This window comes from Pholcus phalangioides, unplaced genomic scaffold (genome assembly GCF_987345545.1).
Source record: "Pholcus phalangioides strain wild (caught in Gottingen) unplaced genomic scaffold, Ppha-v1.0 ptg000003l_1, whole genome shotgun sequence".
Classification (NCBI taxonomy): Eukaryota; Metazoa; Arthropoda; class Arachnida; order Araneae; family Pholcidae; genus Pholcus; species Pholcus phalangioides.
This window is the reverse complement of record NW_028301596.1, coordinates 10,233,251-10,258,488: the sequence shown is the minus strand read 5'-3', so window position 1 is coordinate 10,258,488 and position 25,238 is coordinate 10,233,251. Positions and strand designations below refer to the sequence as shown.

General features: G+C 37.8%; 1 protein-coding gene across 1 annotated transcript in view; it reads left to right on the top strand.

Annotated features, from left to right (window-relative positions):
* The window catches only part of LOC149088027 (uncharacterized), a 167,906-nt gene that overhangs the window by 61,042 nt on the left and 81,626 nt on the right, over positions 1-25,238 (top strand). The window contains exon 2 of the mRNA XM_089243973.1: positions 19,627-19,757. The gene's annotated coding sequence lies outside the window, so the exon portion shown is untranslated. The remainder of the gene's footprint in view (positions 1-19,626; positions 19,758-25,238) is intronic.

Below are 25,238 nucleotides of genomic sequence, written 5' to 3'. Positions count from 1 at the left end.
CTCTTATATGCATCTTTTTAAAAAACATTAGGGCAATTGGTAGTCTTAATTTTTCTTTGTGCTTCTCCCTCGGCTGTTTGTTTCAGACTATGGCAGTAAGCTAAGGAGATATCGACGTGGTAATGGGAGCGGTTTGCAGTCAATAGGCTCGAATAATGACTCGTTGATCAGCTAAGTGATCAGATGTCAGATATTCAAACCGTCAAATAGGTATTGCACTAGTGTAAGCTCACCGAGGCGGGCCATTTCCTTGGGGAAGATGCAAACCATCGATTGTCTCTCTCTCTGGGAAGTCATGTTTGTAATTGCGTCAAGCTCAGATTCGACAGACCCGAGTCAATTTTAAATGTTAGTAAAATGCCGCATTCCCGCATGTTTGTGAGGATACCGAAATAAAGGTATACCTTCATCAGTATTGTATAATTCCCAGCAACCGAGGGTTATTACCTGAAATTTACTTTACTACTTATTGGCTTTTGATCTGCGAATCCCGTTTTGATTCACCCACGTTTGCATGAAAAACGAAATTTAAACCAAATATCTATGGAATTAACATCGGTGCAAAGCCGCCCTCGGCGGTGTGCATTAAATACTGTTGTACTGGGCCCCTAAATTACGGTAATAAAAGTGAAATAAATTTATCAAATATATTTCTTGTAGTAAACAAGGTGTTTCTGAGCTTTAGCTATGGACTTTTAAATTGGTTTTATCATAAATTCTGAATTTCCATCAATTCAAAATCGATTTGTTTCATCAAATTTCAAAATCGATTTCTTTCATCAATTTTCCAAATCAATTTCATTAATTCAGAATTGATGCTGGAATTATTTCTTTCGATCATTTTTCGTATTTTTAGTTCATCAGTTCTAAATTTTTGTTTGTTTCGAATTTTCATTCAATAAATTGTTTTATTAATTTACTTTTTTTTGTAGCGATATTTTTCAGCATTTCTGTAAATTCTACAATGATTTAGAGTAGGGTTGGGAATCGATTAAAATATTTTTAACTTTTTTAATCAAAATTTTAATGGAATTTTAATCAAACTATATTAATATATTAATTGATGCTATAAAAATATTTTTCATTCCGTGCACCTATTCGACAGATGTAAACAAATGTGGGAATATGCAGATTAAGAAGTTAATTCAATAAATTAACTGTGCCCAGTTGAAGCGATTTAAAATGCTTAACATTTTAAAATTCTGGAGTTTCTTTCGTTGAATCTTTTTTTCCTTTTAATTTTTATTCTAGATCAGTCACTGATTTCGACACTACTTTCAAACTATATTATTGTTTATTATAGTATTTATACTGTTGCTTGTTTCACTACATAGATACTCCCCCAAATGGTACATGCGAGGAGAGGAGCTGATGCTGTCAAGAAAATAGGAAAAACTACTATTCGTAGTGGAGACAATAAATCTTAATCTTGAACTGAATTTGAAACTGAAAAACTGAAGTCATATCAGCTTTCGTGGAATCGAATCGCATTTCATCATGCAAAAAAAAATGTGATCCAAATATTTTTAAATAGTGTCACTTATCCAAAATACTACACGTAGGTACATAATTTAATACCTCCAATCGGTTTCATTGAACAAATCAAGTTAAATTTCAAACTTTTAAGCAGATTTTAATAGCAGTTTAAACGAGTCGATTTACTCAATTAAAATTATTAATTTCAATTAACAATCATTGACCGATCTGATTAATCTGACCAGCCCTAATTAAGAGTTTTCAGGGATCTAAAGACCCCAATTTTTTTTGTTTTTTAAAATTTTTAGATGAGGATTACCCTCCCCCACAAAATATACAATAAATTGTTAATTTTCCTATTAATTTGGCGCTGGGCCTCGCGTCTGATATGAGCAGCCTTGCATTGATGAACTTGCATTCAAAGAAATTCTAATCATCAAGATTGATTTATATCGCCGGCCTTCAAGTAGAAGTCATCAAGTGTAGTTTTGAGATTTTGTCAATTCAAACTTTTGAATCGTTATAAAAAATAGTGAAACTTATTTTAAAGAATTTTCAACTCCTGCAGTAGATTCAAAGATATTTAGATAGCTGGTTCGTGGTTCATATCGTGATATTCTCAATTGCCAGTTCTAATTAACTGCAGTAGTACGTCAAAAGTTTTTCGTAGACTTGGTGACATTTGCTTCAACGCCGACGATATGCACAATTTATTTAATACTATTTTGAACAATTTTCTTTCAAAACTATCAATATGAAACCTTCTGCAATGCTGTATTTGATTCCATCAAGTATCTAAATATATTCAGAGTTTTTGTATAAGTTTATGTGGTTGCGAGAAAACACTTTAGACATTTCCGGATTCCACACAAGACTGTAGCGTGTTTGAACAACATGCCGCTAACGATCACATAAGAGGCTATTTCGAGAATTATAACAGCTGTACATTCTGCGGTCCCGCTTTCTTATGCTAATTGAAAGAATGGCTGTATATGCTATTCCGTTAAGTATGTTTAACCAACTACTGTTAATACAGCGAGTCGCTCACTTCAACAGAAAAAAGCATAGGATGATAATATTTACTCTCAAACGAGCACAACCGAGGCGTATATCTCATTTACATAAGGTTCACGGTTTCACAAAATCTCAGCGAATTTTATATGCTCTATTATAAGTGTGTGTGTGTGGATAAAATGTCACAAACTACCCGTCCTTGAGAGGTTCTCCGACTGCCTCCCTGTTCATGAAAGCAAACAGTCCAAGGACTTTTATTCACATTGAACGAAGAAACTGATCTCTCTCGTGTGTGTTGTTTGCGCACTTCTACATTGTAGTATGTTATGTTAATAAATAACTCATACACACACGCACGCGCGAAAACCAAGATGTAGAGAAGACACCGAGAGAGAGATGGCGGAATACAACGCGAGAACCAGCTGAGATATTAGATTTAATGCTGATAAAACTAGTCTCTTGCCCTTCGTGAGCACCCACGGATTTCTTTTTTCAATGCGAGAGGCAAAAAGAAGTTCAAGCAGTAGTTTCCAAGAGAAAAATTTATGTTGCGTGCTAGTCCATGCAGCCAGCATTAGCAAAACGATAGGTGCTTGAAATGCAAGTAGGAAGCAAGTCGTCATGGGATACTCCGTGTGTGGTATACTATAATAAAATACCATAACCGAGCATTGCCGGAATTTATTTAGAAATTTGACTCTGGAAACTCTCTTACGAAATTTTTTCGGTCCCTTGCGGTATTCCTGTACTTTTTTGTGATGCTTTTAATGTCTGATAATTCTGTGTTCTAGATAGTTCTTGTGCCTATTAAGGCCTTTTATTTCCGACTTATATGGCTGGATGCGCCGTATCTGCCCGTGTGGAAAGGAAGAGCCTAAAAATTGGGGTCGTTTAGATCCCCGTAAAGCTCTTAAGTGAATTTCAGGGGTGGCCTTTTTGAAGAGGTTAGGGCGAGAAAAAGATCTGGTGTAAGCAATATATACACGATGAAAGTGATCTTCACTTTTGTCTAAGCTCGTGCCAGACTGAGTCGAAAACATAGAGGATGGGAATCTTCCGCTCTTCTGGCATGTTAGAGATTTCTGTGAGATTCAGCCCGCAAAGCATTATGGTCCTATACAAATTTATTTAGTTTTTAAAAATGACCCTCTCTCTGTAAGGATTTTTCTAGGTTAGGTTTTGAACGATCATCAAATAATGTTTTCAGCTTTTAAAGATGGTGCTGCGATAACTTGTTCAGCTTTTAAATTGTTTTGCAAGGATTTATTACATCGTTTAAATCAGTGATTCCCAACGTGGGCGTTAACACCCCCCCCCCCGGGGACGATGGAATGTTCCGGGGGGGGGCGGTAGACGCTACGAGTATAACAGGATTCTATGGATTAGATGGCGTTGGGGGGGGGGGCGATGGGAGGAAAAAAATTCTGAAGAAAGGGGCGATGGGGAAAAAAATGTTGGGAAACTTTTAAATAGTCCTGTAAAAATTTATTCACGCGTTAAAATAGCACTGCGAGAATTTGCTCAGCTTCTAAATGGTTTTTCAAGAATTAATCGTGCTATTAAAGGTTTTGCAAGAATTTTTTTCAGCTTTTAAATGGTTCCCTAAGAATTTATTCAGCTTTGTGCTGAGGGACAGAAGCCTCTCTCTTCCCCCCCCCCCCCCCCAACAATTCAGATTTTAAAAGATTCTCAAAGAAATTCCTCTGTTAAACTATTTTGAAAGAATTTATATTGTTGTTAAATATTTCTGCAAAAATTTATTCAGTTTTTAGATTGTTCTGAAAGGATTCAGCTTTTGAATTGTTCTTGAAAAAAAAACAAAAAAACACGCAGCAAGCTATTATGCGGTTTTCCAAAAATTGATTCAGTTTTCAAAACGTCTCCCAAAGAAGAAATGCAGCTTTTTAAAGGTTCTTGTAGAATTCATAAAAATTTTAAAGGCTTCTCAGAAACTATCCAGTTGTTAATTTTTTTATTCCATGAATTTTTTCAACTTTTAAATGATTTTATAAAACATTGTTCAGTTGTTTCAAATGGCCATGAAGAAACAATTTTCCACTTTTGAAAGGTTCAGCAGGAATATATTTTGCTTTTTAATGGTTCTGTGAGGAATTACTAGTTTTCAAATGGTTCCGCAGGGATTGATTAAGCTTTTATGCGCCCCTTTCTCCGAAAATTGGTTCAGCTTTCAAAAGTTCCAACTATTCAAAAGTTGGAACTTTTGAAAGCTGAACCAATTTTTGGAGAAAGGAGCGCATAAAAGCTGAATAGTTCTCAAAGCTTTTGCCCAGCTGTTATGTTTCTCCAAGAATTGCCGAAGACGGGCCGCAGGTCACTGAAGTGATCTGGAGATGTGCCGCGGACTACTTAAACAATCTCCCGAGCAAGGCCGCAATGTACCTTCTAGGAGCCCCGGGCAGACATTTTCTTTGGGCCCTTTGAAAAGGAAAAATTATACAAAATAAGTATACATATTTTGTGAGGCTCCCATGCGGCTCGGGGAACCGGGCTAATGCCTCGGTTGCCCCAGCCTTGTCACGGCCTTGGTCTCAAGTCACCTGAGTGATCTGTATATGTGCTGCGTGTCACTTAAGTGATCTGGAAGTTTGTTGCGGGTCATTTAAGTGAACTGAAACAGCTCCCCAAGCCAGTTAAGTGATGTGGAACTGCATCGCCTATTATTTGACTGATTTCGAAATGTACCGTTTAGATCATTTTTACAAAATTGGGCTTAATGTCACAGCGCAGGCCACATCAAATGACCCCGAGGCCCACATTATGCCCGCGGGCCATGGATTGGGCATGCACGCTTTAAATACTAGTATAAGCTAAACATACTAGAGCGCGATAACTTATGAAGCCGTTATAACCTAGCGGACGGATGATTAACGTTCCAGCCTCCGATTCGAGAGCTTAGACTTCAAAGCTCGGCAAGGGCATGGGAGTTTCTAAACCCGATTCCTAACGGCTCTAAAGTACGTCTGGGATCAAGTTGTGACATGATCGTGTTACAACGTAATGAAATGACAACTACTTGTACGCTTTTTTTGTAAAGTAGATGGCGTCTTCCTAAAGTTCCAATAACCGTTAACGAGGGGAGAACGTATTGATGATTTTGGTCGTGTGGGTCGTCCTTGACCATTTAGAACCGCCGGCAAATTCTTGAATGACGATCTTTTTTTTAAATTTAGGCTTAAAATCTTTTCGGATTATTCTTAATTATTATCACCCGAAGCCGTAACTGAATTTTGAAGTACCCGGTGTCCGTATTCAAGAGTAGAAAATCACAAATTTCACTTGAGTGTTGACTAGAGAGAGGGCGAGTGAGCAATTATGGTGCATGAATAGCATTAGAGCAATCGACAAAGGTTGTCATTGTGTTCGTTGGCGATGTTAACGTGAGTCAAGTGTGCGTGTACTCTTGACACTTATATTCAGCTCGCTTTACATCTAACGGATGTATGAAGCTTTTGTGGTACGCTTTTCTCCTCTCATCAAGAGGCATCTTCCGTTAGATGAGCGGAATACTTATTTCATCCTGTTCAAGAAACTTCTTGCAGATTTTTCTTAGAAAAATTCCATTTCGGTCGCTATATGTTTAGTAACACACTGTCCATTTCTGTATTTTCTGTTCTTTCTTAACTATTTATTAGCTTTTCTTTATATTCTGCCGTATACCCCTTATCTTAAACACATAGTCTTTTCTTCCAAGAGCCTGATTATAACCGAAATCGATTACAACGACGTTGAATATCTATCCCAAGAAATTTTGAGGTTATAACCAGGGTCGACGTTCTCAAAAAGTTTTTGGACAATCAAAAAAAAAAAAAGTAATCAGATGCAATCAAATACTGAGTATGTGAATATGTTATTCCAATTAGGGTGGTCACAATGTCGATCTAGAAAAATAGAATTTGTATGATAAATGCGGGGAATGATAAATTTTTGCCAAAAAATGTTGCCAGGTATCGCTAAAATTGTCACATATTGCTTATTATTACGTGGCCCTGCGCGTGAAATGCAGTGCTACAGCACAGCCAGCCTTCAGTGATTCAACCCGGGTCGTCTTTTGCATATGCAAAAAATCGATGATATCCGGTTCGGGCACTGCTGAATCGGGTATCATCGATTCCAGCACGCAATATTCGATTAAGCAGGAGAACAATTTAACTGCTATTTTACAACGTCAGTATATTTTGTTTTTTGAATACTGATGAGGGGTCAATATTAATAAAGATTCTCGAATAAATCCAGAATAAATACAAGAACAAAATGAAAATTAAATTACAATGACATAATACCTAAGATTTTTACTTTTCATTAGGAAAGTTAGCACTCGCTCTCTATTGGCTCAGCGGAGAACAAAAATAAAATATAATTAAATATACGTATTGAATACAACTTGAATACTTGGAAGTCAGTACCTTACTCTCAAATGTATTGAACTTGGTAACACATTTTCCATTCCACTCTGCTTGTAATTGTGGAGCTTCTAGATCCCCACTGGCATTATGCAACGCAGTGTCCAAAGACGGTCCAGTTCCACTTTGGTAAAGATGCCAGAATCTCATACCTTGGCCTGGAAGATTAGGACCCTTCGTAGTCCTACCAACTTCCGCCGCCTGATAGGTCTTGTCAGGTTTCTGGAGTAGAACTTGCATCAGATGCACGACAATACCAGAGGAGCACGCGAACCGAGAGGAGGCACCGACCCGACGTATGTACCATCAAGGGAATGCTGCGGTCAGGTGAGGGAGTCAGTGCCGTCTTAATGCATGGGCCCACCCGGGCAGGGCCTCAAGAGAAGAGAGACCTCACAAAAATGAGATCTGGTTGAAATTTTCTAGGATTTACCAGGTAGGGCCTCAGAAAAACCACTTGACCCATGATGCTCTTAAGACGGTCCTGGAGGGAGTACGACTTGGGGCCAAGACTCAACATGGGCGAAGATACGGGGGGGGAAAGCATTGCCCCCCCCCCCAGCTTGAAATATGGAGTCGACTGATCTAGTGTATATATCATGTATTGACATCATCGTGCCCCACCCCCGATAAACTTCCAAATCTATTCAGCCTATGAGACTGAGAGGAGTTACTGACGTCACATACCCGCTCTCGCAAGAGTGCAGCAGTCAGGCGAGGACTTACAACTTGCGGCCTAGACGCTGGCGGACCTATGACTACTGAAGACCGATGTCGACAATCGAACTGATGTGGCAGCTGAACAATGTAAAAACATGGATGACTGTGATTAGCTGATCCACTCCGATTCGGAAATTTATATTGATTATTGACAATCATTAGATTAACTGACGATTGCTAGATTCTTTGAGATTATATTTGAGGACTATAAGCCATCATCTTATAACATTGCTTACAATTTTGATTGCTCATTGACGTTTATTGTTTAGATTTTAATTATCTGTTATATGATTTCATATTGATGATCGTTTTTAAGCATTTTTTTTAATTTTTTGTTGCCTTCGTCTGAGGCGACAATGTTTTGTTTAATAAAACTTTCCGGATACACCCATCCTTCGGGAACGGTTCGATATCACTCTAAGATGGGAAGCGGGGTGTGTCCAGTCTTCAAAGGTGAAAGCCCATGAAGGTAGAGCCCCCCCCCCCCCCGCGTCTGTTGAAAGCGTCCTTTATGTGTGAGGAAACTCTGCGCATAACTGAGTATCAAATCCTCTTCTAAACATACGCTATACACACACACACATCAAGAATTTACATTTACACCGAAATTTCTCACCAGAATCCACCACTAGTTCATTCCATGGTTAACGACCGACCCCATAACAATCATGAATAACCCGACAGTAAGTAGCAGTAAAAAAAAAACAAAAAAAAACCTGATCATACTTTTAAATAAATTACCATATTTCAACGTTTTTTTAACATCAGATTATTATTATTCAAAGCATAAAAACATCATCGCATACATGTAAGCCATCTTTCTTTCCCTAGTTGTTGCTGTTAACCGTTTAGTAAACCAGCTATAGGGTTAGGTTGATGACTTGTGATGGGAACCGAAGATTACTGTGTACTTTCCTTACATTATATATATTTATTTTTTATTCTTTATTATTATCTTTTACGATATAGGTTTTTTTTTTTTACGTAATTTTACGGCTCGAGATCTCGACCACATACCTGTATGAGAAAAAACGGGAGGACCCATTAACGATAATTATAGAGCGATATCTCGTGCCTTCTATTTTGTTTTTTTTGTGTGTCCATGATACTGTATGTAGTATGTATAATACCGGTAACCCCCTCCATCCTTCTGGTGAATTATTGTAATCTCCTACGTCTTTTATATGAGAAAAACCTGTAAACTACTGGTTGAAGGTAATAATAATGATAAACGCGTCGTGACTCTCGGTACGTTCGGATATTCCATGCACGTCCGACATATTAGGGCTCATGTTGAGAAGTATTTTATTTCTTACTCTCTTGATCACAATCATGAATTATCAAACAATGTCTTGACGTCTTAATATCTCCGTTCTTGTATTCTTATATTGTTATTATTTGCGTTTAAATGTTGGAAAGATATTAATTATGTCTCCCTATTTTTTTTTTTTTTTCTGTTGTGATGGTTATTAATTATTTGGTTTTTTTTTTGTGATGAGAAAATATTGTGGGTTTTTCTTATTTTTTTTTACAAGTACTTAAACGATCGTTTTGATCACTTTGGGAAGAGAATTGTGGTCTTACAAAATCACGTTTTCAATAAAATTTTCTATCGGTTGGGATCATGATCGTGGATTTTTTTTTTCTCTCTTTAATGTTCGATCGATCGGGGTTTTCAACACGGCGTCTTATCAGTTATTGAATGGATGGATTTATGTTGTTTTTTTTTTCTACTTATATTTAGAGGTATGTGAAATGTTGGAACAGATTTATGATCGTTATTGATGGCTATTTTGTGATCGGATGGTCGTATTGTTTTTAGCTTGAACGTGATTCGATTTTGTTGTTTTTTTATTGCACTTGTATATTTGCTGTTTTTGATGCCGGAAGTCTGGTCCGTTCCCGAAGTGGCCGGCCACTTTGCAAAGTTGTCCAGGCTTGAGGCTTTGATCATAATTTTCTTAATGTAAGTACATGCTCTTACATTGATTCGCTCAACTGTGTAGAGACAGTCGTGAACAAATCACCACTCTCTATCGGCATCATCCCGAGTCCACACTTAATTTCGGTCTACAGCGCAGATTGAGAAGTTCCAGCACACATGATTTGTTGCTAGAATGTCAATAAGCTATAGACGATAGCGGAACATTGCCTATAGACACATGGTACGCGATTTTGTCTGCGGATGGGGACATACCCTTAACTACGTCCACAATCATAGACAAAATCACGCGACAGTCTGTAGAGAAATGATTGCTCACAAATCTGAATATGACAACTTTGTCGCGCGTCCACGCAAACAAAATGTCGTACCACTCATCTCAAGTTTTTCTCCCAAAGTAATAGGCCATGGACGTGCGATTTTGGTCTATGAGAAGTTGCAGAACATCAGATTTGTTAAGTGTCTAGAATCGGGAACATTGTCTATTGACTGGTGAGCGATTTCGGCTATGAAATGGGGGGGTAAGCAATATTCTTCGGCCGATATTACACTATAAAAGTTATTTTTATAAAACTTAAAAACACTAAGCGTATCAGTTACATTCGACCGAACGTAACCAATAAGCTTATTGACTTTCAAGTTTTGTAAAAGATCTTTTATCAAACTTTTGTGTAATCCCGGTCTTAGACTTTAATAGTTTTCCCCTTTATTTCTACTCCATTTTCTCCATATTTCCTTCCAATATATCTCTCTTCGACTTCAGCAGGTACAGTAAAAGCTGTCAACTTGAACACCTCTAACTTGGACGGATTTTAAGGGAGCTATAGATGTCTGACTTAGGCAGGTTTTACTGCAATATTAGAATTGACTTAAAACCCAGTATTTTTTAATAAAGTATTTCAATCGGCACATTATAATGCCAGAGATGAATGGCATGTAGCAACTGATAGTTATTTCTATCAAGTGCGTCACGGCAATTTAAGATGCTACTACTAAACCACACATGCACCTCGTCCATATTCTTCTGCGGAACTTCTAACGAATTGGAAATTTATATTGCTGCCAAATCACCTTGAGGATTCTCGTGAGTACCGTGAGAATAGGCGATGGTAGACTTGAAAGGCTGGGGAGCATGATGATGATAATGTGGTCAATCAGATATAATGCATGCTTATACACTATATCAGTTGGTTCCACCATTGACGCTGGGCTGGGGCAATGCCCCATGCTCCACCCCTCGTATATCCGCCCCTAACCGTGAACATAATTTTGAACGGAAATTAAAAACTGTTCAAAATACAATTATTTAATGATAGAAGATACCTTTTCATTTAGAAGATACTTTATAATAAAGTATTCTGAATGAATATCAGAATACTTTACATTATGGAAATAAAGGAACAATATTGTTTGCAGATATATTTTTACCAATTCCAATAATTTGATAAAAATCTGAAGTTCAAGAAATATTTTAATGCAAAAAAGTCGGCACAACTTAATCAGATAAACGGATACCCCGCTTAAACGAATAAAATCTTTCCGGCACCAAAAATTTTCCCATATACAATGCTAAAGTTCCCAGCTTAATATGGTAATTTCAACGACTTTTCCCCGCTTAATCGATCGAATATTATGCTTCATACGTCAACTGCCAATACATATCAACCACTGTACACATAATGTTTTACATTAAATATTTGGAATTAATGGAAAATATGTTATACTGGGTAAAGATAAATACATTTGGGAGTAGGTACTAGCCTCCAAGCATTAAAGTTGTCTTCAATACGTACATTTAATTTTTTTTTTCTTCGTTTAGCCAATAGAGGGCGATAACTTTCCTAATGAAAAGTAACTAACTTGGGTATTTTGACCATTGTAATTAAATATAATTTTTCATTTTTGATGTCTGACAACTGACATATGACATATTGAATGTTTCCCGCATAATCGAATACCCTGCTTAATCGGATATTGTGTGCTGAAATCGTTTATATCCGATTAAACAAGGCCGATTATATACAGTTTTAAATGTATTAATTGACTGACATAACAGAACAAACAATTTTTTTATGAGTTTTTTTTATCTCCTGGATGTGAAGTATTATCGAAAAATAGTACAGGGAAAAAATTCAAATTAAACAATGACGTAAGCTTTCCCAACCGATCATGTCGTAATTATTGGACAGGACAATATTTATACGGCGGTACCATGATCCAGAGACAGACTAAAAATCTATGATTCATAGAAAGGCAGAAGCTAATAATTTGCAATAGTTTTCAGATTCGCCCCCACAATAAACATCCACAGCCGTAACCAATCCGATACGGAAGCAATAGATAATCACACTATTGCTAATTTTTGAATGAATTAGGGGAAAAAACTCGTTATTTAATCGAGAACATTGTATCTCCGTGGAATTGGTTATTGCTATTGAAATTTTTGTAAATTTCGATCCAAACACCTGATAAATATCTGTTAAATTAAAAATTTCAGAACGGACAAAAAATTAAATAGAAGTAATTTGAGATCCGGAATAAACAGCAGAAATCATTAGTGAGAACCGGCAAAAAATGAATACCAAAAATATGGGAAAATATTTTTTTTGACCAGTAGAAAAGTTAGTAAATGAGTGCAATAATTTGCGGGCTGGAAAAAATAAATGGAGTAAATCTTTTCGGGCCGGCAAAACATGAGACAAATAGCTCATGGCTCACTAGCAAAATATTAATGAAGGGGTGAAATAATTTGCAGACAGGAAAAAATAAATAGAATAAATCATTTTGGGGTCCGACAAAAAAAAATAATTTAAGCACCGGCAGAAAATTAATACCATAATTAAGAGAAATAATTTTGTTGACCCGCAAAAAAATTATAAATGGGTAAAATAATTTGCGGACCCGCTGACGGATAAGAAATAAAAACCTAATATACAGAGACAATATAATTAAATTTAAAATTATCTATTGGCAATATGGAAAAATGATTATTAATGCGGTGAAATGTTTCTTTGACCAGTGGGACATTCCCACTGACCGACATCAGTGCACGGACCAGCGGTCGAAGAACAGTTTTAAACCATCTAAGAAGTTCCAAACACGGCGAGCGTGTAATTTTGACCTTTTATAGATTCGACCTTCATGAATTTGGCCAAGAAACATTGTTTTACATCTTTACTCATTTATTAAATAGAGGAACAAAAAACTATAAAGCAGCCACAAAAACGATAGGAAACAAGTCTCGTTAAAACTCCTCCGTCTTCCATCTAGACATAGAGAGAGGGTAATGTAATGTGTGACGATATCTTTTCGGCATCAGTCAAAGTTGGTAACGATACGCAGAAAAAGAGTGAAAATGGGTTACATTCTGTGTAAAAGAGAAGAAGAAAAAAAAATAATACAGAACAACATTGAGATGAGATAAATTCCGAAAAAGAAGCGGATGAGATAGATGTCTTCCTTTCTTATTCCGCCGTTAGGCTTAAGAAGCCCATCCTTTCTGAGGCGATAATAATTCTTTACCCCTTGGAATTATCTTTTCCTTGACTTTTTTTTTGAAATTCCTTCCTTTTGGAGAAAAAAAAACCCACTTTTCTTTGGAGTCTTTTCATCACGTGGATTGGGTGGTTTCTTGATGAAATATTTTGTGGCATTGATTGCATGTTTTTACAACTCGTATGTTCACCGCTACCACCTGAATAAGAAATTTCATTCGACTCTGATCACGAACGTTTACACCTGTAAATTTCGGTCAGCCCATGATGTAGCTCAATAGCTTTCAAATTGTGCGTTATGGTTCCCAGGAGCGTGTTCAAACTCCCTGAAGAGCGTCACGCTGAGGATAGACAAGACTAGGGACCCGTTCTCTGAATGGAAGATACGTATAGGTTCCTCATATGACTATTGGGGGGAAAGAGCACCCGGACTAGGGTGATAGAGCCAAGGATAAATGATTTCTACGGTGAGGGAACCACGGATAAATGATTTGTAGGAAAAAGCCATAAATAAGTAATTTACAGGATGAAGGATAAATGAATTTTATTATGAAAGTGCCCGGATGAATGATTTCTAAGATGAAGAAGCCATGATACAATTATTTACTTTTCCCAGTGTGAGATCGTCACGGATTTCTAGGAATGAGGATCTACGGGTAAATTATTTCTAGTGTGAAAGAGCCATGGATAAATGATTTTCAGTGTAGCAATGGGTAAATGAATCCTAATGTGAAGGAACCATGAATGAATGACTTCTATGGAAGTAAAACAGCCACACAGATAAAAGATTTCTCAGGGGTGAATAAGTCATTGCTAAATGATCCGTAGTGCAAGAGAGCAGCAAGTTAATTAGGTCTCGGGTACGAAACTTCGAATAAAAGATCAATAAATTTGTTAAATGATTTCTTCCAGTCCCAGTGTCTGTCAAGCAACTGCAACGATACGGATTAGTGTCCACTGAGCAAACAAAAAACTAAACGCAATCCTTACAGCCTGCAGCACGAACTCCCCAGCTCGATTTATCGTGGTCCATTACTAGGAATTCTTACAGATTTGCCTTTAAAAAGGAGGATGGAAGCCTTGTACCCTCACGTATAGATTCATTTGGCATATTTCTCAGATAAATCCAGTCACTTCGCCAAGAACCGTCGTTAATGTACGTTATCACAATCGGATAATGACGATTTTTTTAACCCATCAATGGCCAGTATCGTGTCGAAATATCAACTTTAAAATGATTCCAAAATCCATCCCCTGCACCATATTCTAGACAGGAACCGTCGGAGAACGGATCATACTCGTATACATCATGTTCCTGGGTATCAAGAAGACGCACATTAATAGTCTGAAATCCACCCGACCTCAGCATCTCTAATAAAAGTTCCATTGCTGACAGGGCATTCGGAGTGTATATCCGACTCCGCCATGTATCTATATATATAAATAAATATCCATTGCAGGTCACCCGGAAACGTCTTCAGGGAGGACTGCTTTATAGGATGGCATTTCGGCGAGACTTCTAAAGCCATCCGAGCATAAATCACTTGGCATATCCACATACAACAACATATGATGTCTGGCCGCCTGCCGCTGTACATAGATGAGATATATTTTATTATTATTATTGGCTTAGCAAATAAAATGATACGACAAAAGGAATCCTGTTCCGGCGTTTGGATAGTGTCCAGCTACTCAGACACATCTTCTTTGCTTTTCCCTCCTATCTTGATGTCATTAAGGATTTTTGTCGTTGGGAAAAATCTCATCTAATACACACTGACCGACTTTTGACTTGGATTATTAATTTGGAATTTCAAATTCGTAAGGGGTAAGTGGATGTGCCAATTTTTTTAAAGACCTGTATGTGGTTTTTCCGTGCGATCTCTATTGAGTCAATCGTAAAAGTTGGAGGGAAATTCGAGGATTTCCCAGTTTTAGAATTTTCTCTTATACTTTCTCTCTTCGATCGAAACCATCTCGTTTCTAGTTTTGAAAACTTTGGTTATTTTCGGCTTCTTTGTTTGAAATGGGATATTGCGAGTCTATTTGAAATTTATTTACCGATATTATCTCTGGCTACACTTATTATCTGTAATATTATTAAGGGGTTGGATATGGGTGCTCGCGAGTGCAATTGTGCTCACTGAATCACCCTGAAAGTGCTTGTTTCTTGTACCGATATCATGATTTCGTCACCGACATCCAATGTAAACAAAAAAATAAAAAAATGTGCGTAATATTTGTCTTAATCTAAGTATGTGTCACATTTTCCATATGGGTGCGCTTCAGATGCTGAGCACAAACAGCCCTCTTGATTGGAAAGTTCAATTTCCCCCCCCCCCATCAGGTTGGAATGTCTCGGAATTTCATACTTTATTGGAAAATTGAATAGACAAAAAGTGTGTGAAATCTCTGATAATAGCTGCCAATATTATAAATGAACATATACAGGTGTTGTATACATGTTGTAGCTGATATCTTAGCTATGATCACTTCACGGAATTTCTAGACTTCAGGCATTAACCATACATGAAAAAAACCTTTATTTCATATGTTCGTAACAATTTGTATTCCACGGAACCCCCGATAAGATGAATGTCAGGGACCTCCTTTGCCAATAAGATGAAGACTCGGGGCCCCTTGATATAATAATAATCAGTACGAATGCGATATATAAAACAATTTCATCCAAGCTCACAAACTCCTAAAACACCTCCGAAGACCCGTGACTAAGAACCACTGCTTTAGATATCAGTACGGCTGTGATGCTTAGAGCGTCAATTAGAGGATTGATGACACTTTTTTTTTCTTGCAGCTTTTGAGAGTAAATTTTGTGCAGTATGGTGACTGCGTGTCAGTTACTAAAATTTCATTCGTTGCTTCCAAGTTCCTTCAAACTAGACTGCACCCGGCTCCCGAACATTACATCGCATTGATGCCCACCGTTCACACTGGTTTGATGAATACAAATGATGTGTTGTCTCGTCAAGCTGACCCATCTTGTCGAATGTCTAGGCCAATAATACTCTCCTCACCTTTACGGGTCACTGGACATATTTGGTGTCAATAATTGAGTCTTGTAGCTGTCTAAATGCAAATACAAAGGCCACAACAGGCAAAATACCCAATAAGGTGAATGAAAATATATATAAATGTTAAATACAACTATATATAAAATGCAGCAACCCAAAATAAGAGCAATTATCACGAAAAAACGAATACACACTCAAATAAAGCTAATAAAAACTAATGGTTATGATAATAGTATTATGATTATAATATATATTATCGATAGTAGTGCGCTTAATTGTTCCTAAATTTCACGATAATTGACTAGTATTTGAATAACAATCTCTGGTTTATTATGTCAGTTTGAATCACGAATGGAACTTGAGCTTTTTTTTTCTGTGATATAAAGCACTGTATCTAACTCCCATTTGATTCTTCATTTAGGTTTTTATTACTGACACGGCTGAACAATATATTTTCCTCATAAATAGAAATTTAAAAAGCATTCTTCTCCGTTCTGATAATACAGCTCTTCAATAGATCAGGGAGCTTTGCCTTTTAGTAGCAAATTTAAGAATTTGGCGAAATTTTCCGCAGGCCGGCATTAAATTCCCACGGACCACAGATTGAAGAACATTGCCTTATAATACATATTTCACGGAAAATACGCCACCCATTAATTTTTTTTTTTCTGATTCGTATCGATGATGAAAAGGGATGGTCTAAAGATCGTTTTCGAACCGATCTTATCAAAGGCGCTGCACAGCCTCTCCGCCATGATGATCCGGATTTGATTTGAAAGTGCCATTAAAGACAATGGGAAAAATTAATGATGGCGCTAACGAGTAAATTAACGTTCAACAAATTATGAAACTGATAATGGCATGGTATTAGATTATGCCGATAACTATAATACGTTGAAGAAATTACCACTTTAGGGCTGGAAACGGTTCATTCAATGGGTCATTCATCATTATCCTCCCGGCACCACCTCCATCAAGAACATGAGAAATTTCTCGTCTTTTTCTCTTATTTTTTATTGTAGAGATAATTTCGACCTTCACGGTAACTCTAGTAACTGGTCCTGACTGGTGAATGATATTTCAAGATGATTGATGTTGTTATACTTTAAAGTTCAGATGATGTGCGAAAACTAGGTGATGACAATTTTTTGCGAATCTGATGAGTGATAGTGAAAATTCGCGGATTCTCATGTTACATAATGTTTTTTACGTACAATATAGGAATATATATTGCGTTTTTTTATTAACTTATATCATGTATATAAATGTCATTGACTGGTTTACAGTGGAGCGATTTATATATATATTTGATGAAATGTGATATTTTTTTACTTGTGAAGAAACCCCAGAGGCGTATTTACAGGGAGTTGAGCAAGCTGTAGCGCAAAGCGGCAAATTTCAGAAATGTGTGTTCAAGAAAATTAGTGAAAGTGTGACCAAGAGAGTGATGTGCCAGGTCAGTGAGTGACCGAAAGAGTGAGGGTCAGGTTATTTAGTGACCAAAAAGTGAAGGGCTGGGTCATTGAGTGGCCAAAAGAGTAAGAGGTCAGGTCATCGAAGAACCAAAGAAGTGACGAAGAGTGTGTGAGCATGTGAGTGACCGAAAGAAGGACTTGAAGACAAAAGCATATTTACGGAGGATGAGGGGTGGCTAAGCTGGCTATAGTCCAGGGCGCAAATTTTAGGAATGAATGTCAGGGCTTGTTCCTAATAAGGAAACCCTACAAATTCATGTTTGCGCAGGACCCGAGCTTATGAGAAATAGACCCTGATGAGTGGTCAAGAAAATCGGACTAGAGAATAGAATAGGTAAAAGGTAGAAGTTCGTAAAAGACTCACTGGGTGCCTAACGATTCGAGAAGTCCGTTGTACTTCTCAAAGCATAGCCCTTTTAGAAATCGGCTCGAAACGGTCTTTATTTTTTTTGACAAATATTTTTTGCCCAAATTAATCCAGATTATTTTAATATTTTCCAAAAAAAATAAAAATGAATAACAAAATGTATGAAAAGTTTATATTTTATAAATAAATTTTAACGATTTCATCAATCGTTAAAATATTTCTCACATGCGAAGGTTAATTATACCGGGATCTAATAGTTAGAGCAAGTTATACAGGGCGTCCATAACTGAAAGACCCTATTTTAAAGTAGCCTACAAGGGAAACCAGTCATTAAGGAAAGTGTGAAATTTTGTGGAGGATTCGTGAAGTGATAGGAATTTGTTTCAGGGAAAAAAAATTAGTTGCACATGTCGTCACCAGAAGGCGTTTCACTTCGAATGCCTGTAGTAAGCATGTAAATTTATGTGATGTCATGCAGCAGCTGTTATAAAACCTAGAAACATTCGCAGAGATCTTGTTTCTCAATATGTTTACTGCTCATAAAGACGATAAGTTTTAAATATCGGACTTGGAAGAGGATTCGAAAGGTCCAATGAATGTTAAAATTATCCGTACAAACTTTCACTTGTGCAGTGGTTGCTTCCACATGATTATGACGCTCGACTCTGGTTCTCACTGCAGTTTCTAGCTAGTGTTCAGGTCCATTCAGAATCGCCTTGGAACATCCTCTGGACAGACGGAGCGCATTTTCACTTAGATGGTGCAGTCAATACCACAACTGCTGAATTTGGGAACCATAAAATCCGCAAGTTATCTTAGAGGTTTCGTTGCATTCACCAAAAGTGATGGTATGTCGTGGATTTACTGTATCATTTACTCTCGGTCCCTACTTCTACGAGGAATTACGTTCTACAGGTCCAGTGACATGTTCGATCACCGGGAAGCGATAAGCATTACTGTTACAGAACGAGATTGTTCCTGCTCTGCAAGCACGTCACTGCCTTGCAGCAGACACAACCTTTATGCAAGACGAAGCTCCTCCACACATTGCAGTGTGCGTTAAAAATGTCCTTAGAACACATTTTACAGAAGAACGTGTCATCAGCCGGCACTTCCCTAATCTATGGCCTCCTCGGACCTTAATCCACAAGATTTTTCGCTTTGGGGGCATTTGAAACGTCTGGTAAGTCGAGACAATCCAAGAACTTTACCTGACCTTAAAAGACAGCAATTCACACCAACCAAGTGCTGAACATTTCCCCCCGCACACTTCGGTCAGTTGTGGAGCATGCCATTCTGCGTGATTTCACATGGTATCTGAAAATGATGGCCACCATGTGGAACATGTTTTGTTGCAGTAACAATTATAAAAATGTTTAACAATTGTTAACGTTTGCCTGAATGTGTCATTTTTAATAAAACTCCCTCTGGCGACATATGCAACTATTTTTTTCATTTCATGATGAAGTCTTCAAAATTTTCTGATGACCGGTTTCGCCTGTAGGCTACTTAAATATAGGGTCTTTTAATTATGGAAGCCCTGTATTTCCTTGTTTACTCACCGGTCAAGCCCAGACCTGTGGAACTAAAAACTTCCCAGGCGGCTAAAGTTAATTATATTTCAAAACACTTATAAATGTTTATTATGACAATATGTGATTCTAATTTTTTTTTCTTTTTTGCAGGATTTCTTGCCAGAAAATGCCTTGTAAAAAAGGCCTCTCGGATGTAAGAAATTTCTGTTGATCCAGCAGAAGACAACGACGTGCAAGCCCTTTTTAGAAACTGGGCTTGAAAGACTTCAAAATTTGCCGAAGTGAGTTTTATAATAAAATTTATCTACCCCTCCCCCTTTCAAAATTTAATAAAAGGCATTTATAGTATGGTTTCTGCTAATGATTATGCCATGACACATTTAGTTGCCGTTAAGTTGCATCGAGATGAAGTACGACTATTAAAAGATACTAATATTCTGAATGCATTCCCAAGGATGCCACAAAATACTGTATTCAAAATTCTAATCTTCAATCCCAATGGTAACGTGAACGTTAAAAGTTTCAAGTTTCCCGATGCACAAATCTAACAACTTCTGTTTGTTCTTATGGGGAAGGCATAAGATGGTCTTCACAATTGCTACGATTTCTTCTTTCAATAATTGCAGCATGGATCAAAATCTTCTGCAAGCGTTAGTTCCGTTCTGGTCTGTCCCTGGCAATAGTAATATATATACCCCAGGCTACATAGCTCTACAATTTTTTCCCGGCGAGCTACTTAATTTATTCCCGACAAATGGTTCCACAACTTATATAGCCACGGCTGTTCAATTCACCACCGGTCTCATTGTCTCCAATATTTCTACAACTTTTCCCTATCCATTGCTTTTAAATTTGCAGAAATTAACCACTGCTCTTCCTTCGGCCGCCACTTCAGTGTTTGTGAAAACTGTCTTTAACCACAGTTAGAAACCGATTCGGATGACTTCATTTTCCAGCAGGACGGGACATCACCAAACTGGAGCTTGGACGTTCGAGAATTTTTGAACAATCGCATTCCTAAACGATAGATCGGCCGTACGGGAGGGACCTGATGATTCAGTTAGACATCACTGGCCTCCAAGATCAGTGTGCGATTTCTTCTTGTGGGGATTTATAAAAGACTACGTTTGTGTGCCTCCCCTTTCAGCTACGTTAGCCGAACTGAAGATACGCATAACCGTAGCCGTGGAAGCAGTGGATGCAAGCACAGTTTGTAACGAATTTGAATACCGTATAGACATATGCCGTGCATCCCAATGTGGAAATATTGAGCACCTTTAATTTAGTTTGTAAAAACAACTGATTAGCCATGTAATATAAAATTAATCTTAAGTGTCTATGTTCAATATTTTTCGTAGTATACGCATTTCATATCGGGTGATTCTTTTTGAAACACCCTGTATTTTTTGTTTCGAATATCGGACATTCTCACCATGTGGCCAGCCAGTATCGTTCCATGGATGCTAAGTAACGTTCAGAAAAATCTTCCGTAAAGCAGGGTCACGCATTCATTGTTTATAAAATACATGAAGCACACTTTTAGAAGTTAGACAGGTTCTGTCTTCATTTTACGTAAGTTCCGTCTATTTTCCACAGACAGAAGTTTATTATTTCAAGTAGGGATGGGACGAATAGTGATTAGACCCCGAATATCAATTTTCTTCGAATTCATCAAAATTTATAAATATAATTGCCGTTTTTAATTGAAAAGAAAATGATTGGTAATTCTAAGTGATTGATATTGAATCCTAATTATGCAATTTATTATTCAAATAAATATTAAAAAACTGGTAATTTAAATTTTTTTATTGACATGATTCACTGACAATCCAATTTAACGATGATACATTGTATTTTAATAATACTTACAGAATCAATATTTTTTTCAATACTTGTTACAATTTTGCATCTAATTAAGAAAATATCAATCATTATATCTTCTCTTAACAATGCATCACAGCATTAGCGACTTATTTTTTTATTTTACCTCTTTAGATGTTTGCCCCTTTTTTAGTAGCTCAATATGACTCTTGTTTAGGTAGGTACATCCTTCAGTTTAGTGAACTTGCCTCTGTGGTAGTCGAGTGGTCATAGTGACGGACTCGCATCGCGGAGACCCGGGTTCGAGCCCCATCGTCAATACAGTGGTGGTTGGCTGAAGTTGGTTTTGTGTGGTTCCCAACTTCAAGGCGCAAATGCGAGCCGGTCTCCCCGTTAAAAAGTCTCGCCACAGAGAGCAACAGTCCTACAAACAGTACAAATATTCAGTCATTACACTTCACTTCTGAGATATAGTTGGCAGCACTATACAATCATACACATCACTAGATACGCACTAGATACGACACATACTTACACTTCCGGCACAACTCACTAGATAGTAAATTACCCATAGCGATAGACCTGAGTTGTGCTGGGCTTGAAAAAAAAAATTAGTGAACTTGTGCAATTCATGCTCACTTCACCTTACAGCAGTAGGATACTATTTTCATGTGTTTTCCTCACCCTTGAAATTAAACCAGACAAAACCTTTCTCGCTCAAAGGGATATACACCACACAATAATCAGTAAATTTTTAATTTATGAGAAAAATTACTATTAATATATGTATATTTTTAAATTAGTTTGATATACTTAGTTTTAGAGATATTCCAGCAAATACCTAAGCATTATTCGCCCCCATCTCCATAATAACTATAAATAACTATTTATTTTTATTCGATAAACCAAATTGATGGGGGAGTACTGTGTTTTCGAATGGGAGAAGGGGCGATGCTTGCTTTTTTTGAAAGAAAGGTTTCAGCTTCCTCTTCAACCATCCATCTTCGACGTCGTTTTCACTTGTTTGCCCTGTAGCTTCGCAATGTGCTAAAAGAGTGACAGGTCAAACACTAACACACTTTTTTCTTTAGTGGAGGGCCCTGTGTAATAAAAAGAGAAGAGAATCTCCCGTTAGAGAAATACGAGGTGCGCAGCGAAAAAGAACAACATTTCCCCCCGTCGGGAGAAATTAACCTCAAAAGAAACACTTCTTTAACATTATTAACATTTTCTACAGCAAGTATTGAAAGAAATATATTTCCGTGTAATTTCTTTTTTGGTTTTTGTCACAAGAACCAGGCTATTCCGGGAAAAAGAAGTAATTCCGTCTTAATCCAACGTTTTTTAATTTAGTGCTTCGTGTTTTGCACGCGTCTGTTAATGCTTGATGTATATATATGTATGTTGCACGTACAGATATTTATTGCGACCTTGCTTCCTAAACGCGTGCCGTGTTTACCCGTGCCTAAAGATCTATGGACGTCCTTATTAACGTCTTCTTCGAAAGTTTTCTACCAGAGATTTAGAGAGCACAGGAATAACACTATCTCGCGGGGAGTGATGTTAAACCCCTATCTAGGTTTCTTTTGGACTAGTGACGACTCGTGATTTCATTCTGTGTACATATATATATGTCTGCTCTGAGAATTTAGCGGTGGATTTACTTGTAAATTGTCGCTGATATCACCAACGCCTGATGCATTCCCCATACGCTGTGGGGTTAGCGTGATGACTTCAATGCACTTGAAGGACTCGGATAAGTTTGGTTTCTGCTGTGGTATTCTCCGAATGAAAAGTCAGAAATTGTGATCGTCGTCTTCTGTTCTATGATTGTTTCGTCATTACGTAACCGCTTTCCTGTCGTAGACGAGTTAACTAGTCATCATCTAGTCCAGGGTTACGCACAACCTTTTCAGTCCGCTGGCCAGATATGTGGTATTTCTGCCCCTCTCGCGGGCCAGATACTTGTATACTATATAGAATGACCATATAACCTGTCTGTTCGAACCCGGAATCTCGTGATGATGCGGGTCCGTTACTATGACTTCACTCGTGAAGTCGCTGAAGGTGGTCATCTCGCCTATAGGCATTGGATATAGCAGACCGACGCATGCGCCATCTTCACCCTTTTTTTGTAGTACAGTCAAACCTCGTTAATGAGTCACTCTTGGGAGAGCAAAAATATGACTTAGTAAGCGGAGTGACTCGTTAAACGGAGTGAGCCATAGCTTGCCAATTCCTGCCTGAGGACAATTGGGACTTCCAAAAAAGTTATCCGGTAAGCGGAGTGACGTGTTAACCGGGTGACGCACTAACGAGGTTTGACTATATCCAATGGCTGTAGGTGAGATGACTTTCTTCAGTGACGTCACGAGCTGCGAATGGAGGCCTTTTGCTATAGATGGCGTTGACAGACCAGATACAGAGAAATATAAAACTCTACAAAAAAGAACCTCTAGAAAAGAGAGAAAAATCAAGTGAAAAGCAGTTATTTTTAGATATCGCCTACGTGAAGCGCAAGAGGGGATGAGTAGCAACACTATTGTAACTTTTTAAAGATTTCTTGCGGCTTTAATCATGGCCGTAAACAGGATTTTTGCCGCCCGGGAGCAAACACTATTTCGACCCCCCCTCGCACAACTTTAAAATTTGATAATTTCATAACTGTGTTCTTTGTTCCCACCAAAAATTGCCACCTCCCAACTTTTTCCTCCCGGAGCAGTTGCCCCCTGTCCACTTTAGTTACGGCCCTGCTTTAATAATTGGATTCCGCTGCCAATGCTTTTGTTGGTATGCGTTTCTGGGCGAGATGGATGTACTTTAATTTTTGTTGAGGATAACACCTTGGTACCTTTTCCTTGTAACACATAACGATAATCCAGGTTTTAAGTAATCAAATTCTTTTTAAGAACGGGGAAGTGCTAGAAATTAGAATTCTTGATGGCGCAGAAAGATAAAACAGATTTTCACGCAAGAAAACGTTGATTTGTGATGCACCAAAGACAAAACTACCGTTGTATGAAAAATACATCCCGTCTCTGCAGTAAAAATGCTTCTATTTTCGTTGATTTGTGTACATGTACGTGAGGAATCGGACTGGTACCGATTCAACCCAGTTCCACAATTCAAAGAAAAATTTTCTCAAGTGGAGTATATCCGGTGAAAGCCAGTACCAGGACTGTTAAACGGGACTGAACTGCGAACGTGTTTATGCAAATCTTCTCGAAAAAAGAACGAGCTGAAACGATTCCCCCGAGTGCGATGAAACTAAGAATGATTCAGTATCGATATTTAGAGTGTGAAGCACTTGACCAATTCGTCACCACCAGTGAGTGAGTGTCTGCACCTGGCACGAGAGGAAGTTACTGCGTTGCACGAGCGAAATCACTTCGAAAACATGTGAGATTATTCACGGTGATGATATATCCTAGGAAAACCAAGCAACGTTTGCAATATTTAACAACAAAAAACCCTTTTTTCCCCCTTTTAGTAGCGTTCATCATGATGGTCTTGATACCGTGACTCAATTCGAGAATGTTCTGAGCATGTGATTGTGCTGATATCGCTTCAGCTGGGGAATGTTGCATGTTTGTAGCTCATGGAAACGTGATAAGAGGACTAATAAAAATTCGTACAGCATTCCTTGGACAAATGCCAACAAATGGTTCAATAGGTGAAATAGAATCTAGTTCACATAAGAGTGTACAGCCGTCAGGAGAGAGCGGGACACTTGATTGAGGATCTGGAATATCTCCGCAGGTTACTCAAGTGATCTAAAAATTTGCTGCAGGTCACTTACTTAAGGCATCCATATATTTGCCGCACCAATTAGGCAACTGCTCACGAGGCGGATGAATTTCGAAGACTAGTCGCGAGACAGCTGTGTACCATCTATTATTTGTAATCGTTTCCACGGACCAGAGCAGGGGTTTCAGGGTATT